The sequence below is a fragment of the Polyodon spathula genome, chromosome 20 (genome assembly GCF_017654505.1).
Source record: "Polyodon spathula isolate WHYD16114869_AA chromosome 20, ASM1765450v1, whole genome shotgun sequence".
Taxonomy (NCBI): Eukaryota; Metazoa; Chordata; class Actinopteri; order Acipenseriformes; family Polyodontidae; genus Polyodon; species Polyodon spathula.
This window is the reverse complement of record NC_054553.1, coordinates 13,569,892-13,587,453: the sequence shown is the minus strand read 5'-3', so window position 1 is coordinate 13,587,453 and position 17,562 is coordinate 13,569,892. Positions and strand designations below refer to the sequence as shown.

Sequence of the window (17,562 nt, the reverse complement as noted above, 5' to 3'; positions counted from 1 at the left end):
GACTGAGCCCCAGGACTGGGCAGCAAGCAGGGGGTGCCCAGGTTAGGAATGAGGTGCCCTCTCTTGCTTGCAGAGCTGTGAAGGGAATCTTTTATGATGCCTATCTTAATTCAGTAACCAGCACCATTGCCACTCACCTTTAAATAACAATACATTATCCTAAAATAATAGCAACAAAAAACAACCCAACACAATAAATTAGTTTAAAACAATTACATTAAGTCACTACGGTTGTGGTTTCTTCTCCCTACCTCTCCTCCTTTTTTTGTCATAAAATAGCCCCTAAACAAAAGATCAATACTGTCTGGTTCTCCTCTAGTTCTGTTGGCAGAATTATCATGTTTGCTGTCAGCCAATGGGCTGTGCTGCAAGAATGACATCATGGGCTAGGGAACAGCAAGGCTCCAGTGGGGCAGGCTGCTGATAAGCCAAGGGTTGGGGTCAGGAGCCGGTTTGGCAGCATAATGGCAGGCTTGCGGATGGACTGTCACTAGAGTTCAGATATCAGGGATGTTTCAATCAGAACACTACCATCAAAGGGGCAGAGAATGACAAGATATAATTCAGGTAATATCTGCATCTCTGATGTGTGTTTCATTAAAATAATAGCATTCTAATCTATATTTTTGCTGTGGATTCTGCATTTGTAAAGTGGTAATGGGGGTATTGCTGTGTTGTGTGTCTGTCAGCGCTGTAAGTAAGCACAGGTGATCAATAGGCAGGTTTGACGGTTGATGCTATCTCCTTTTCAAGCTTTTTTTTTTTTTTTTTTTTTTTTTAAAAACACTGCTCTTATTTTTCATTCCATTGCTGCTGTTTTATTTTTGGGCAGATCCAGTATAGGTGTAATGTGTGGTTTTACTGGGCATTTATTTATTTTATTTGCCAGTATGCTCATATGCTCCGCAGAAATTCTGGTTTAATAAACAAAATCAAAGAGATGTACGTGGCAATTAGTGGGTCTCAGAATGCACATTTGGTTTGGTTTGCAAATTATTTTTGTGTGTGTTTGTTTTGGGTGAAATGACGAGGTGTGTGTGTTTATATGAGATTAATGCACCTTTGTTTTCCATTGCACATTATCATGTTTGAAGATTTGTCATTGTTACATACTGTAGGTAAACATCCAGCTCTCGTAATACTTGTATAGCAAGCCAGCAATTCCTGGTGGAAAAATGCATGCATTCAGAAAGAGATGGAGGGGTTGCAAATACACAAGATTACATAGATGATCTTCGGTTTAAGGACTTTGATTGTGGGGATGACCAGAGGCTTTTAGATCTTTCTGTCTTATATCCATGGAATCATGGAATGATTTGGAGAGAATCATTTTAAATGGATGCTTCCTATCCATCTGTTAATATTCTGGACTGCAGTTGTCTGAACTGTGCGCCAGTACAGTAATTGAATGCATATGCTTCAGTCTGAATGTTTCATGCTATTTCCGGAAGTGTGTCTCATAGAACAGAGAGCAATGGTGGCACAATTACATACTGGTTAATCATATGGTTCATTATCCTCCTAGCTCCTACCCTTTCACTGGTGTAACCTGTAATCTGTGACCCTGTATGACACATAACCTGACACTTGACTAAATGGCTCAGTTAATTCAGGTGAATTTCCGAGGCCCCACCAAAGGCTTGAATTATGGCAAAGGTATTCAGAGAATGACTCCCATCAAGCCAGTGGATTCTCAATTGATCGAGCAGTGTCTGAGATCCAGAGCAAATCGTTAGGTACAAACTGGAGGGTTTGGGTTGAGACTGTTGAGCTGTGCTCAAAGACTTTGTGTCTCACTTAATACCTCTCTTTGGAGCGCTGCTTTCGAGTAAAATACAGGTCTGTGGGTGGATCACTTACAATTGTGAACTCAAGAAGTGCAGTGCTCACCAAGAACACATTGGGGTAAAGTACCACCCAGTAGAGGGACTAGCTGTTAAAAGAAACATGGGTCATGTGGTATAATGACAACTGTGAGGTCAAGAGTGGGACACCTTGCTCCTTTGAGACATGTCTCGTTCCAACCCTGCTCTTCTAATGAACTGAATGGCAAGCTTGTGGTTCCAATTAAAATTCCAAAATTAAAGCTCTTTCCAGGCCCTAGAACACACTTACCTGTCACACCTACAGTGAAATATTCCTGTACGGCTGGTGTTACTTCCACCTGTTCAGGTATTAGGTTCTATTAATATAATATAGTCCAGGTACATATGCACATGCCTCTATGAATGCTGGAAACCCATTTATAATGTGCTGTTTGAATCTGGATAGCTGGAATCACTTTGCAGCCCGTACCTGGAAACACATCTTTAGGTTAAACTCGTGTTCATCTTTTTGGCTGCTCATCTGAACTCCGAGGTGCAGGTCATCCTCCCAGACACTACTGCAATACATTATATTTATGTCAGAGATTTAGTTTTCATCTGGGGTCAGAGGCTAGTATGCTCTGAGAGATTAAAGAACTGTAGATTGTGGTCTTGATTGTGGTTTGTGTTCTGGAGGCTGACGCTGGTATGTTCAAGAGTGGGTTATCACTAAACGGTGTTATTAAGAGAAGAAATTAGCAGTGGTACAGAGAGATGGGTCACTTTGTGGTTTGTGAATCGGACTCAAGTTTAGGCTTGCATTGAATAGTGAAGGCGGTTTGGACTTGCAAGGGTCATTCAAAACAAAATGTTACGCAGAACTGCTGAAACTAAAAACAATGTGAACTCTACGATCAAGAGGCTAGAGGAGGAAATGAAAGGTCACACTTTACATCGTGTCTAATTACTGTGTGTTTACATAGTAAATACACGTAATTACAATGCTATTGTGCATAGTTACAGTGTAGTTAATGTGTAAATATTTTTGCATTATGTATGAAAGTACACAATTGTATCAAAAAAGGGTTAGGGTTAGGGTTCGGTTTAGAGTTAAAATGGTTATACCATGCAAAAAGATTTACACATTAAGTACATTGTAACTGCATAATAACTTGTAATTGTGCAAACATACCTGTGTATTTACTACATAACGGCTTTATAAATACACAGTAATTAGAGGCATTTAATGTAAAGTGTTACCCTTTGTTTAGTAAAAACACATTCTTTTAGCTAAAGACACAAGTTATATTTTTCTCAATTTTCTTTTGCTCGTTTCAGATTTGTGTTTTATTTTCCATATTTTTGTCTCCATAACCTGGAATTGATATGTGATAGAGCTGACATGTTTGTCCTTCTGTTTTTAGTATTATATATATGTGTGTGTGTGTGTGTGTGTGTGTGTGTGTGTGTATATATATATATATATATATATATATATATATATATATATATATATATATATAATGTAGTTCCTCGGCTGCAAGCAACCAACAGCTGGACTCTCCCTAAGACAGGTTGTTTTTATCTCCCGTTACTTTGTGTAGCTAAGTGACGCTTCATCTTCCTATGGTGTGAATAAAAAACAATCACTCACACACACACACACACACTAGTGTTCTGCAATACCTCATTTAGGCTATAGTATTGTACAAAATGGTACTATTTCAACTTCATATTGTTACACATATATATTAATACAAATTGGGTGCATGATTTACATTTTGATGGAGAGATGGAATTAACTGATTCTCAATAATATGTAAAACAAAAGATCAGCTACAGTAAAACTAAAACTATTTTCACTTACATGCGGAACTCTGAGGTTTGTGAGTGGCAATCTGATAAATGCTTAAATAAATTGGTGGTGTTTCCTCCCTTGTTTTTGACTTCTTCCAAACACCTGCTACATTTTGGATGTCCACCTTCAACTGGATTGCCGCTTTCATTTAATGGATAACCAAAATAGTTCCACACTCCACTTGTGGAATTGGCTTTAGAAACCAGCTGTTTTCCCGTGTCCGCAATGGCGTTACTTGGGCAGTACTGTAATTAAATTATCTGAGAACGCGCGGCGCCAGAAAGTTTCTACCTGTATAAACAAAAAAAGTTCATATTGTTTCTAAAGCACACAATTAAAGTGTTGTTTTGAAGTCTCAAAAAACAAAAAAAGTATTGACTGTAAAACACGATATATCACCATAAAAAAAGACGGGATCGTAAAACACGATATAGCACCAAAAAAAGACAGGATCGTAAAACACAATATATCACCAAAAAAAAGACGGGATCATAAAACACGATATATCACCAAAAAAGACAGGATCATAAAACATGATTGTGACAAAGTGCCCGCCCCTGTGTCTATTATCTGTTATGTGTTGCGTGTGGTGTGTTTAAATGTTGGTGTATAGACATTGGTACACGGGATATAAACGGGCCTGTGTAACACGAGTGTTTAAAATGTATATGTGTATTTAGGCACGAGGATTGCACAGCACTTCACGTGCAAGTAAAATGTAGTAATATGTGAGCACAGGGAATTGCACTTTATAAATTTATGTGCTGGGATTCAAGTGAATAATTAATTGGTAATTGAATCCCAGCACAACAGTATATATAGATGCACGTTGTCACTTACTCGCGGTTGGGTGTTCGGTGAGTGGAGAACGGGATAGGAGATGGAGGTAAAAATAATCATCATAATAATAATAATAATAATAATAATAATAATAATAATAATAGTAGTAGTTAAATATCTGCTCACCGTGTTTGTCTGTATCGTCTGTTTTGTTAGTCTGTTTATTTTGGCGAATGTGCCGTGTCCTGTGTTTTTGTTTGTTCCAACCGTTTATTTTCTATGTCTGTTCACTCATTAAATGCTGAGCGAGACCATTCGCTCAGCTCCACCAAACTCCACCTCTCTCTCTGTTTATTTTCCTGCTTCTGGTCTGACGCCACCCACTCCGGCCGTCTTTGTGACAACGATATATCACCAAAAAAAAAAAAAAAAGACAGGATTGTAAAACATAATATAAAAAATGAGACATACTATCAGATACAACTGAAAAGTTGTATTCGTGAACATCATATCTAACATTTGCGTCACAGAAACACCATATTTAAATATTAAATTAAACATACAATGCTTTATACAGCATGACTACAAACAGTGAAAAAATGTAATAAAATACACATTTCAAAAGAAATGAGTATGTACATATACATGTGTACAGGTGTAAACAGGTATATGTACACACAAAACTATAAAACCGAAATCTAATATTGTTTCTAATATTACAGAAAAATAAAATATAACACTACTTCCGTTATGATGGCTGCATTGTACTCTTTGGAGGAATGTACACGTCTGCCAGCTGACTGTGCCTGCATCCAGGATCTGTGCTGTAAACAAAAACACAGTTCCATTGAACACTGTTGTGTAAACACATGTAAACTGGTACCAAAAAAAACCCTGTAAAACTGAAATGTTTCATTTATTAAAGGTAATGTTATATATTTGTTTCATATTAGGCACATAAGTTGTTATCCTACCTGTCATTTCAGTTTGCTGTATGCACGGAGTGCAGCTTGCTGTATTCCAATCAAAATGACTACTTTCAAGATTAAATATTTCCTTCTGATATATTCCCAGTCGCATTTGTGGAACAAAACTAAGGATTGTTGTTTCCCAGGTACATTGAAAAATAAGCAACAAGGCTTTCACATCTTGACAAATCCACAATCATAGCAATCTCTGTCTCGTAGTTAGTCTAGAAAAAAAGGCTTGAAAAAAAAAAAAGAGACATGTAATGCATGGGTCACATTGACCCACGTAGCAGTTCTAGGTAGAACTGTTTATAACTTTATCATTTTTGCGATTCTGGCTATCAAACGCCGTCAGGATATTTAATTCGTATATTTAGGAAAAGTCAAAGACGGACATACACATACGATTTACAACAGAAGAGTAATTAACATTTTAAATGCAAAATGGGTCAAACTGACCCACATGGCAGTTCTAGTGTTAGACACATTTTTATGTGTAAATGCTATTTTTATAAGTTGGTATCAGCTTGGTTTATGTTGCTGATCTGAATGTTATTGTATTGCATCAACATTGTCTGACAACATAGCTGTACTAACAAGACCATTCCAGAATTACTGTGAAGACACAGATACACTTGGTAGATATGTTTATATGGAAAACCATTACTTTAAGTATCAAAAGGGGTGAGAACACACGTTTAAACCACCAGCACCAACACCTCCAGAAAACTGATACAATCACCTATTCTAATGGCACTTACATAGTGCACCTTACTAACTTTGGAGGATGCTTGGCACTTACCCAACCGAATAAGTGATGCGCGACCACCACATTCCTAAGACATGACTGTAAATGAAGTGAATGACAATCAGGTGGTTTGGAGCATCCATTATTGAGGAAGTGGACAGGGATTTATAGTGGGGTTGTGTGGAAAGGGTATAATAGTATGTATAGGGCATTATATTGAGGTAGTGTGCACAGGATAATGTATTGAGGTAGTGTGGACAGGGTACTATAGTGTGGACAGGATATTATATTGAGGTAGTGTGGACAGGGCATTATATTTGGGTAGTGTGGACAGGATAATATATTGAGGTAGTGTGGACAGGGTATTATAGTGTGGACAGGATATTATATTGAGGTAGTGTGGACAGGGCATTATATTGACATGGGTAGTGTGGACAGGATATTATATTGAGGTAGTGTGGACAGGGCATTATATTAAGATAGTGTGGACTGGGTATTGTCCACTGCTTTCACTCCTCCTACACAAATATCTCAACTGGAATGTCATAAAGGATCAGCGATGCCACAGTGACCTGACACCTGGTTTCCATGGTACACCTGCATTGACGTATTCTGAAGCCGTTGAACCTTGACTACGCCAGCATCGGTCAAAGTATCACAGCTGCCCCCCACAGTACAGCAACATTATTCACTTACAAAGTGTGGCCTTAATAGGGGATGGCCTTACTGCTGAAGTGACAGAGAATTCCTTGTAACTAATTAATACCATCTGATTCTGATTATTTTAAAGGTTCTTAGTTTAGAAAACATAACTGGTACCACTTTACAGAATATAAAAACAAAAAAAAAAACAGTTGGCATTTTACAGCACGATGGTCTCATTAGATGACATTTTAACAGAGGCTTGATACTTTTAGGATATTAGGTTGAGGCCTTGAACATTGAAGGTAACTTAGCACTGCAATCAATATGAGCAAATCAGGACTACAGCAAGTGGACTTCATTGTGAGGAGCTCTTTTTTACTGAGGACGCCTCTAATTAGATTTCACTGGCGATAGATGTGATGTCCACATCATCTGGAGAAACTCACCATGGCAGAATGATACAAGCAGGAGAGGTCAAAAGATCACAGTATAACATGGTTTCACAATTAAAAAATAGCAAATTCTACATGGCTAAAATCAATCCTTAGGTTGACCAGTAGAGAAGCAGTATTGGAGCAACAGTGTTACCCGAAACACTCAGAATCACAACAGAACCCGACCCACTCAGAATCAGAACAAAACCTGAGCAACTCTGAATCACAGCAGAACCTGAGCCACTCCGAATCACAACAGAACCCGAAACACTCTGAATCACAACAGAACTCGAAACACTCCGAATCACAACAGAACCCGAAACACTCTGAATCACAACAGAACCCGAAACACTCTGAATCACAACAGAACCCGAAACACTCAGAATCAGAACAGAACTCGAAACACTCAGAATCAGAACAGAACCCGAAACACTCTGAATCACAACAGAACCCGAAACACTTTGAATCACAACAGAACCCGACCCACTCAGAATCACAACAGAACCCAAAACACTCAGAACCACAACAGAACCCAAAACACTCAGAATCATTGCAAATATTAAGGAGGGTCAAAACATTAAAGAAATGACAGAACTGAAATGGCATTTGTAGCTAATGTGCTTAATGTAAAAGGCTTGACAGAGGAAACTGTTTTTTGCACAGTTGAACCCAACTACTGTATAATATACGGTACTTTGTAAAACTGCATGTATGGGTACCTTATTTAAATATAGGCTCTGGCTAATTTAGGACTACTGTACATCCATCCATCCATCCGTCCATCCAGGCATGCACACATACATACATAAGAACATAAGAACATAAGAAAGTTTACAAACGAGAGGAGGCCATTCGGCCCATCTTGCTCGTTTGGTTGTTAGTAGCTTATTGATCCCAAAATCTCATCAAGCAGCTTCTTGAAGGATCCCAGGGTGTCAGCTTCAACAACATTACTGGGGAGTTGATTCCAGACCCTCACAATTCTCTGTGTAAAAAAGTGTCTCCTATTTTCTGTTCTGAATGCCCCTTTTTCTAAACTCCATTTGTGACCCCTGGTCCTTGTTTCTTTTTTCAGGCTGAAAAAGTCCCTTGGGTCGACACTGTCAATACCTTTTAGAATTTTGAATGCTTGAATTAGGTCGCCACGTAGTCTTCTTTGTTCAAGACTGAACAGATTCAATTCTTTTAGCCTGTCTGCATATGACATGCCTTTTAAGCCCGGAATAATTCTGGTCGCTCTTCTTTGCACTCTTTCTAGAGCAGCAATATCTTTTTTATAGCGAGGTGACCAGAACTGCACACAATATTCAAGATGAGGTCTTACTAGTGCATTGTACAGTTTTAACATTACTTCCCTTGATTTAAATTCAACACTTTTCACAATGTATCCGAGCATCTTGTTAGCCTTTTTTATAGCTTCCCCAAATTGTCTAGATGAAGACATTTCTGAGACATTTCTACATACATACATATATAAATACATACATGCATACTTACATATGTTTGTTAATGGGTTGTAAATGAAACGTGAAATTAAAATGCTGAATTGCTGTAGGCATATGTAGCAATTAGGGAAGTCAGCAGGAAATATATAACAGCTGGTCTAGAAATACCATCTAATACATCTTTACCAGTCAAGCGTAAAAACCAATAACTATACCAATATATAATTCAGATATAAAATTGCAAAGGGCCTTTGATTGATTAATCCTTTGTACAAGGTGGTTAATATCAATCAGTGTTATTTTTATAAAGCGCTTTTCCTGTAGAACATCTCAAAGAGCTGTATAATCTTGTAGAACAAAATACATCGTTAAGAATTCTTGTAACATGATATAAAGACCAAACAACTGTAACAAACAAAAAACTTTTAGTAAACAGCATTTTAAATATGGTAAGATACTGCATGCAAATGTGAATTATGACTTACTTTGCTACTAACATATATAATATTATACAATATATATATATATATATATATATATATATATATTGACTATCTAATATATATAATATATATATAAGATATATATATATATATAGATTAGATATAATTAAAATTTTGCTTAAAGATGTCATTTATATTTATATATATATAATATATATTATCATATATATTATATCCTATGATTATATATATATATATACTGTGTACACAGCTGAAGAAGAGCTTTTGTACGATACGTCATGAAATAGGCCTAAATTATTTTTAATCATTTAAACCCTGTATACATCCATCTTTTGCATGTAATTAAAGATGGGTATCTAGATATTTAATAATCTGGAGTTGGGTACAATGGGCGCATAACTCCCACCCCCAGCACCACTAACCAGCTGTGGTGTCACAGCACTTTTTGGAATTGGAGTATGATTAAGGATGGTTGGCCATCTGGCAGTATCATCCCACTGAGATCAAGCCTATTCTACTGAGTTATCTGTCTTCCATTGTTTATACAGGTCTAATTAAAATACTACTTCTTATGATTGGTCCAGGATTGATTAGTGACAGCTGTGTCATCCAACATATAGTATAGTCAAACTGGATACCAAAAGGACTGTTTTGACTGTACAAATGCATGCCAAGAACATGAACACGTGCTAATAAGACTATTAAATGACTGCATTTATAATTCAAAACAATTGCCTTGACTAAATATGAAATGAATGTATTTCTAATGCATTTTGTAATAGAGCTTTCCCTGAATGAATAATCAAACCATGTTAAGCATACTGTTCAATTGTAGTGTTACCAGTGATTGTGTGGGGTCTCAACACTGCAGAAGAACAAATCTCTGAAGCACAGCAATGTTATGCTTTCCCTGAATGTAAGCTGCACTGTTAATTGAATCTCACCATCAAGATTTTGAAATTGCTTTCTCGTAAACGCCTTGTTCTTGTTACATAGATTTTACAAACACTTTCTGTGAACCCTATTTGTTCTGCCCACAGTGACACGACAACACCGGGGTTAATGAAGTGTCAGCCTCTCCCATCTGTGATGGTGCATGTCCCTTCACTGATGACTGAACACAGTAACCCATGGCTATTTGCTACCTATTTTGTATGACTTTTTTCTTCTAAGAAATGAATCCCCAGACCCAGACGAAAATGTGACTGAAGGGCGTTTTTTAATCTACATTAACACAGAATGACAATGTGTTCTCACTGTCTGGCTATAGTGGCACTATCTGCCCGTATAATCAACCTCTCTGCAGATTATATACATTACTGATCGATGTGACCAGCTCACCCATAGCCTTATGACACATAACATGTTGACAAGACTAAAGGGTAACATTAATTTAAGGGTATCAAGGCTTTTTTTTTTGCAAATACAGTTAATCCTAAAATAACTGGTCACCAAAGGAACTATTCCTATTGAAAAGCGTTAGGGAATATTCGCTTATACAGTTGTCAAAGGCACAGTTACACTACAATGCAAATGCAGTTCTGTTTGTATGATAGGGTAATCTGGTGTGAACAGTGGAGCAGTGACAATACAATGGGAACGCAGTGCTGTTTGTATGGTAGGGTAATCTGCTGTGAACAATGCTGCATTGACACTACAATGCGAATGCAGTTCTGGTTGTATGACAGGGTAATCTGGTGTGAACAGTGTAGCAGTGATAATACAATGGGAACGCAGTGCTGTTTGTATGGTAGGGTAATCTGCTGTGAACAATGCTGCAGTGACACTACAATGCGAATGCAGTTCTGGTTGTATGACAGGGTAATCTGGTGTGAACAGTGGAGCAGTGACAATACAATGGGAACGCAGTGCTGTTTGTATGATAGGGTAATCTGCTGTGAACAATGCTGCAGTGACACTACAATGCGAGTGCAGTTCTGGTTGTATGACAGGGTAATCTGGTGTGAACAGTGGAGCAGTGATAATACAATGGGAACGCAGTGCTGTTTGTATGATAGGGTAATCTGCTGTGAACAATGCTGCAGTGACACTACAATGCGAGTGCAGTTCTGGTTGTATGACAGGGTAATCTGGTGTGAACAGTGAGCAGTGATAATACAATGGGAACGCAGTGCTGTTTGTATGATAGGGTAATCTGCTGTGAACAATGCTGCAGTGACACTACAATGCGAATGCAGTGCTGGTTGTATGACAGGGTAATCTGGTGTATGTCTCTGTAAGAGGAATATCTTTTATATCTTACTCTTAATTGCACTGTAATTCTTGATATGTATTTTTTGAGTACAACTGTAAGTCGTCCTGGGTAATAATAATAATAATAATAAATAATAATAATAATAATAATAATAATAATAATATCGGCACCAATAGAAGTGAACGGACCAAGGGTGAAAGCTCAGGCCTGCTTTCCACATATAACACCCCCACACACACACACACTTGCGGGACTTTTTTTGTTGAATAAAATATTAGATTGTTTTTAAGATATTTCATGTATATACAGTAAAGTAAATTCATTAGTTTGTTATACCTGTAAACAAAAATGTGTTCCTAAAATTGAGTTTTACAGTTTGTTTATGAGTGTATTTATCATAGCTGTGGACAGCAGTGTAAGTCTTCATCTCATTGATTAAATTAAACAGGTACTCTGCTTCACAGTTTATAGCAATGTCAGGAGATAAGGGCTTTCTGAAATCAAATTATTTATCTAGTATGACAGAATACAAGATTCGCTATTAATATTGGGACGTACATCTAACCTGGAATTACCAGAATACAAGGGTAATACTTTCGAAGTTTGCAGTAATTTTACTGTATGATACGCTACTCTGTTCTTAATATAAAAGCAAATTAAAAATTAAAAAACATTAATAAATGGTTTCTATTCATAAGAAACCCTAAGTGTATTCTCAATGCATATATTATATTAATATGTATAATAATATATTCTATTAATGTGTATACACTAATGTATTTTATTAATATGTATAATAATATATTACAGTGGCTCTCAAAAATATTCAGCCCCCCTTGGACTTTTCCACATTTTATTGTGTTACAACATGGAATCAAAATGGACTTTTGTCACTGATCAACACAAGAAAAAGTCCACAATGTCAAAGTGAAAATAAAATCTACAAATTGTTCTAAATTTATTACAAATACAAAACAGAAAATAATTGATTGCAGAAATAATTAAAATATTCATCCCGTTGAGTCAATATTTGGTAGAGGCACCTTTGGCAGCAATTACTGCCTTTATTGTTGTCGTATGCACAGTGTCTCCCAGCTCAGCCGTGGAAGACTGTAACTCCTTTACAGTTGCTATAGGCCTCTTGGTGGCCTCCCTGACTAGTGCCTTTCTCGCCCGGATACTCAGTTTTTGAGGACGGCCTGTTCTAGACAGTTCTCACGGTTGTGCCATATTCTCTCCCTTTCTTAATAATGGACTTTACTGTGCTTTGGGGGATATTCAATGCCTTGGAAATGTTCTTATATCCTACCCCTGATTGGTGCTTTTGAAGAACCTTATTCCGGATTTACTTTGAATGTTCCTTCATCTTCATGATGTAGTTTTTGTTAGGAAATGTACTAACCAACTGTGGGACCTCCCAGAGACAGGTGTATTTAACCTGAAATCATGTGAAACACCTTAATTGCACACAGGTGGGCTCCATTCAGCTAATTATGTGACTTCTAAAGACAATTGGTTGCACCAGAGCTTATTTAGGTGTGTCGTAGCAAAGGGAGTGAATACTTATACAACCAATTATTTTCTGTTTTGCATTTGTAATTAATTTAGAACCATTTGTAGATTTTATTTTTCACTTTGACATTATGGACTTTTTTTGTGTTGTTCAGTGGCAAGTACTCCTAATTAAATCCATTTTGATTCCATGTTGTAACACAGTGGAAAAGTCCAAGGGGGGTGAATACTTTTGAGAGCCACTGTATATTAATATGGATATAATATATTATATTAATATTTAGCTCATAATATGCACAACCATGTTATTAATAACTATTATTATTTGGTTAGTAAAATTGGTTGCTGACAAAAAGGGGTTGTTGTAAGGAGAAGAAATTGTCATTCTCTCCGTATATATCACAACGAGGGGTAACACGTTACATGTGTACACATAATTACAATGTTATTATGCATAGTTATACAGCTTTTAATGTGTAAGTCTTTTTGCACGATATACAGTAACACTATCCCTAACCTTAACCCTAACCCCACAAACCCTATAGCCCCAACCATTTTCTGATACAATTGTGTACTTACATGTATCATGCAAAAATGTACACATTAAGAACATTATAACTATGCATAATAGCATTGTAATTATGTAAGTGCACTTTCATTTACAAAGTAATACTATGAAAATACATAGTAATTAGAGACACTCAATGTAAAGTGTTACCCAATAAGGGTTTCCATCCATCCAGAGAGGCACCTACTCAATTGAGATTAGGCTTTTTCTTGGTTATTCCATGTGTGTGCAGTGCGTATGGGTCATGTGATTAGCTCTGCCGTGCATGTTTACGGGTCCTGAGGTCCTGCATTCTGAAGTCTGGAGGTGCCTGGTTTGAGCCGTACTCAAGAGCATGTCATCCACCTCTTGCCACATGATATACAGTACGGGACCATCCACAGTACATAACTTGGCACTGGAGTGCGAGTGTGAATGCCCAGTTAGCAGGTGCTTTGCTGGGCAGGAAATGAGCCTCATTAGCAGTTACTGTACTAGGGGGTCTGGAAGGCACGGGGCAGTGGATAAGAGCTAGCCCATATGTCGCGTTTAAATCTAATTAATTGAACCAGGTGAGAAAAAAAAAAACACCCCACAAACATTTGCAGCATTACAGAAAGGTCACCAGGCTGTACAAGTAGCATACAAAATGCCAGGTTGTCACTACCTGCTCATTTAAAAACTGTTAAAAAAATTTGCTCACAGATATTTAAGAATCCAAAAGGCATTCGTTATCATCCCGTTGAACTCCAGTGGTCAAGCTTCAATCAAGCCATGTGATCAGCTGCTCAAGATATGATTAGGTACCAGGAAGAAACAGTTTGATTGTTTATTAGATTTTGTATCTACGGGTTTGTGATGTATAAAAAGCCAGCAAAGAAAAAAAGGGAGGGGGGTGGGGGGTGGGTTGTAAATCTGCTAATGCCTTTGTAAATAAGAGGCACTTTGCAACTGACTTGAAAGAGGAAGATGCAGCTTTTATATATTACAGAATGTCAGGGATGGCATTTGGATATTTTCCAGTCTTCATTCCGTTACATCTGTTATTGGATTTGAATTCTCTGCAGCTGTAATTGCATCTCAGCTGTGTGACAATTCAGAGCAGTAGGAGTAACACACCTATTCAGTGGCCTGGCAGATGTTGGTTGTCTGCCAATAATATTCACAGCAGTAATTAAAAATCCCAGAGGCTAATGGAGATCCCTGCGTTGTGAGCTCTTTGTTATTTTGGGAGCCCCTATCTGATGCGGTTAAAAGCACCACACACAGTTACTTCAACAAAAGGTATTGAAATAAATGAAGAGATATGGATTAGATTGTATTTGCCATTTGTACCTTTGAGGGTACCATAGAGACACACCTCTTTTAAGATCATTTATAAGTGGGAAAACAGAGCAGATTTTTTAATTTTTAAATTCAGCTGCACTAATAAATATGGGCTGGTAAAAGAAATATAAACACCTGCCATAACACTGTTAATGCAGTGCAGGACCACCGTGCACGACCAGGATGTGACAAGCCCTACAATTATTATTGCCCCCTTCTGGTAATTGATGGATGAAACTCATAACATGCAATAGCAGCCTGAGAAACCACAGGAGACTCCAGCTCATTCAAGAGTTCAACGTGGTTTACACAAGCCACAGTGTAATCACGTACTCACAGCACAGACTTCACAGTGTAATCACACACTCATTGCACAGTGTAATCACGCACTCACTGCACTGACTGCACAGTGTAATCACACACCCACTCACTGCACAGTGTAATCACGCACTCACTGCACTGACTGCACAGTGTAATCACACACCCACTGGACTGACTGCACAGTGTAATCACGTATCCACTGCACAGTGCTATGTGACCTATTATGCCCTGAAAAGCGATCTCCATTCATCATTTGAAAATACTGTATCCCAATTAAACAAAGTCACGTCCCAATTAAACAACATAAATAGCTTTGGTAAGAACCATCTCCAAGAGTTGTATCCCATTTAAGCAGCAATCCCTTTTATCAGTATCCCAGTTAGGCGGCGCTGACTGTGTTTTAATCTACACCATTGCAGCAGAGGTTGTGAAATATTTAAACATGAGTTATGCTATAGTTCTAACACAAATACTGTAGTATTAACATTCTCACTGAATTTAATAGAACAACTGCAAAAACTGCCACAAGCTTCCTATTGATTGAAGCTTTATGAGTTTCCTTTTAAAAGCTATGGGTAGGAGAAGAGTCAATGGATAATATTAGCAGACATCACAAGCTAAAGATATGGAAATCCAATATTCCAATGAGAACGACAGTATCGCCTTTGGGGCTGTATTTCTAAAATGACAGCAACTTGCAAGAGTTTATAAAAGACTGTGAAATTGAAATAAATCTTGTGACTGGGGCTTCCAGCTATAGCTGATGGCACAAATCAGGCTTGTGAGACTGGAGACGCGGCATATTCATACTGCATGCCTTTCACGCAAGTGCAGCCAGAGACCTCGTGCCTCCACATCACACTGGGGTCATGAATTATGCCCTTGGAACACTGCATCAATTAAATCAGTTTGATGTTGCAGCCCTGCCTTTAATAATAACCATGTGATATAAACCAGATAATCAGAATTCATTACATGAGGATAAACAAGGATGTGATATTTGAGATATAATTTAAAAATTACTGCGATACCTGAACGGTCTTGCAAGGGCTGGACCACTGCTAACCAGTGTTTCAAAAGGAATTCCTCTTATTCACTTTATTAGCACTATTACTGGTCCCTCTTTTAGTGCACTGATAATCCTTTGGTTATTCTTTTCGCAAATATAAACATGTTAACATTTGAAAAACAGATACTTGATTTTCTTGCTCCATGGTTTTGGAATAAACATCAAGAAAATCAGAAACTTACTGTTTTGATCCTTTTAAAGGAGTTCAAACAAAAACATTGACCTCTATGCAGCTGAGACGTGCTTTTGTTTTGGCCGGTGATCCTAAATTGTTTCTTGTAATTTGGCTTGTTTGTGTTGCTTGTCAATCAACAAATCAATCGAAAACTTTTATGTAATCATATGAGTCAACTGAGAAGACATTTATACTGATGACGTGGCAAGAGCCTCACGCCACCACAGCTCTCTTAGGAGACTATGACTAAAGGGACAGTTCTGTAAAAAGAAAAGGATAGAACCTTTTTAATAAAAACAGAAATGACAGCTAATTATTCCAAGTTATTACCTTTCAAATGAGCCGTTGACGATCTCTCGAATACTTGTAGAACTGGAGAAATTAAGTTTCAAGTGGCGAGCGTGTCAGTGAAACTGCAGTGAACAGGGGAGACAAGTGTATAAAAATATAACAGGCATTTTCTTCTGGATTTAATGTAAATTCATATTTTTTCCTATAAATAACAAAAAAAAAGTCCAGATTCAGGTAAATACATAAATGCTAACAAACACATTCTTGTGTGAGTGTAAGCCCAGCTCTGCAGCACACTGTGCCAAATCAAACACCTCAATGTTCCATGTTACAGGACGTTGCACACCGGACGCAAATGACATGAGCGAGCGAATAAAAAGCAATTAAAAATATTGACTTAAATGGAGCACACCACAAGCAAAGAGAGCGCCATGAATGAAACAAACAAATCTAGAAATACAGTTGTTTTATTTGTATTTGCGCTCCCCTGGCAATGGACCGGTCACAAATAAGCTCAAAGGTAGTGGCTGTCAGGCTGTCACTGTCTCGCTCACACAGAAATTACCACAAAAATAAAAAATTAAATAAATCGACATCAATGAGAAGTTAATTATTATTAAAGTCGAAAAATATAATGTTCTTTATGATGTCACTGTCTGTGGTTAGAAAGACAATAAAAAGAAGGAGAAATAGGAGAAGAAGAAATAGAACAATTGAATTGGATGGTATTGTAGTGATCTCGGTTCCTGCCTCACACAGGGCGAGGCAGTCCACTCACAGGCGGAGGGCGGGCACGAACCCTGGACTTCTCGCACTCCAGCATAGCGCTGATACCGCTGTACAAAAGAGTCGGCTCCTTTGCAATGAGCGTATATTGGGCTTATGTCTCTGTATGTGATTACGTCACCTACCAACCCTGCTGCTGCCGTCCCCCGTGCACGCTACACTCTCCCCTGCCA

General features: G+C 37.8%; 1 protein-coding gene across 4 annotated transcripts in view; it reads left to right on the top strand.

Moving 5' to 3' along the window:
• Window positions 1-396: 396 nt before the first annotated feature.
• The window catches only part of LOC121295659 (serine/threonine-protein kinase PAK 3), an 83,428-nt gene continuing 66,262 nt past the window's right edge, over window positions 397-17,562 (top strand). For all 4 annotated transcript variants that reach the window (XM_041220598.1, XM_041220597.1, XM_041220596.1 and 1 more), the window contains exon 1: window positions 397-567. The gene's annotated coding sequence lies outside the window, so the exon portion shown is untranslated. The remainder of the gene's footprint in view (window positions 568-17,562) is intronic.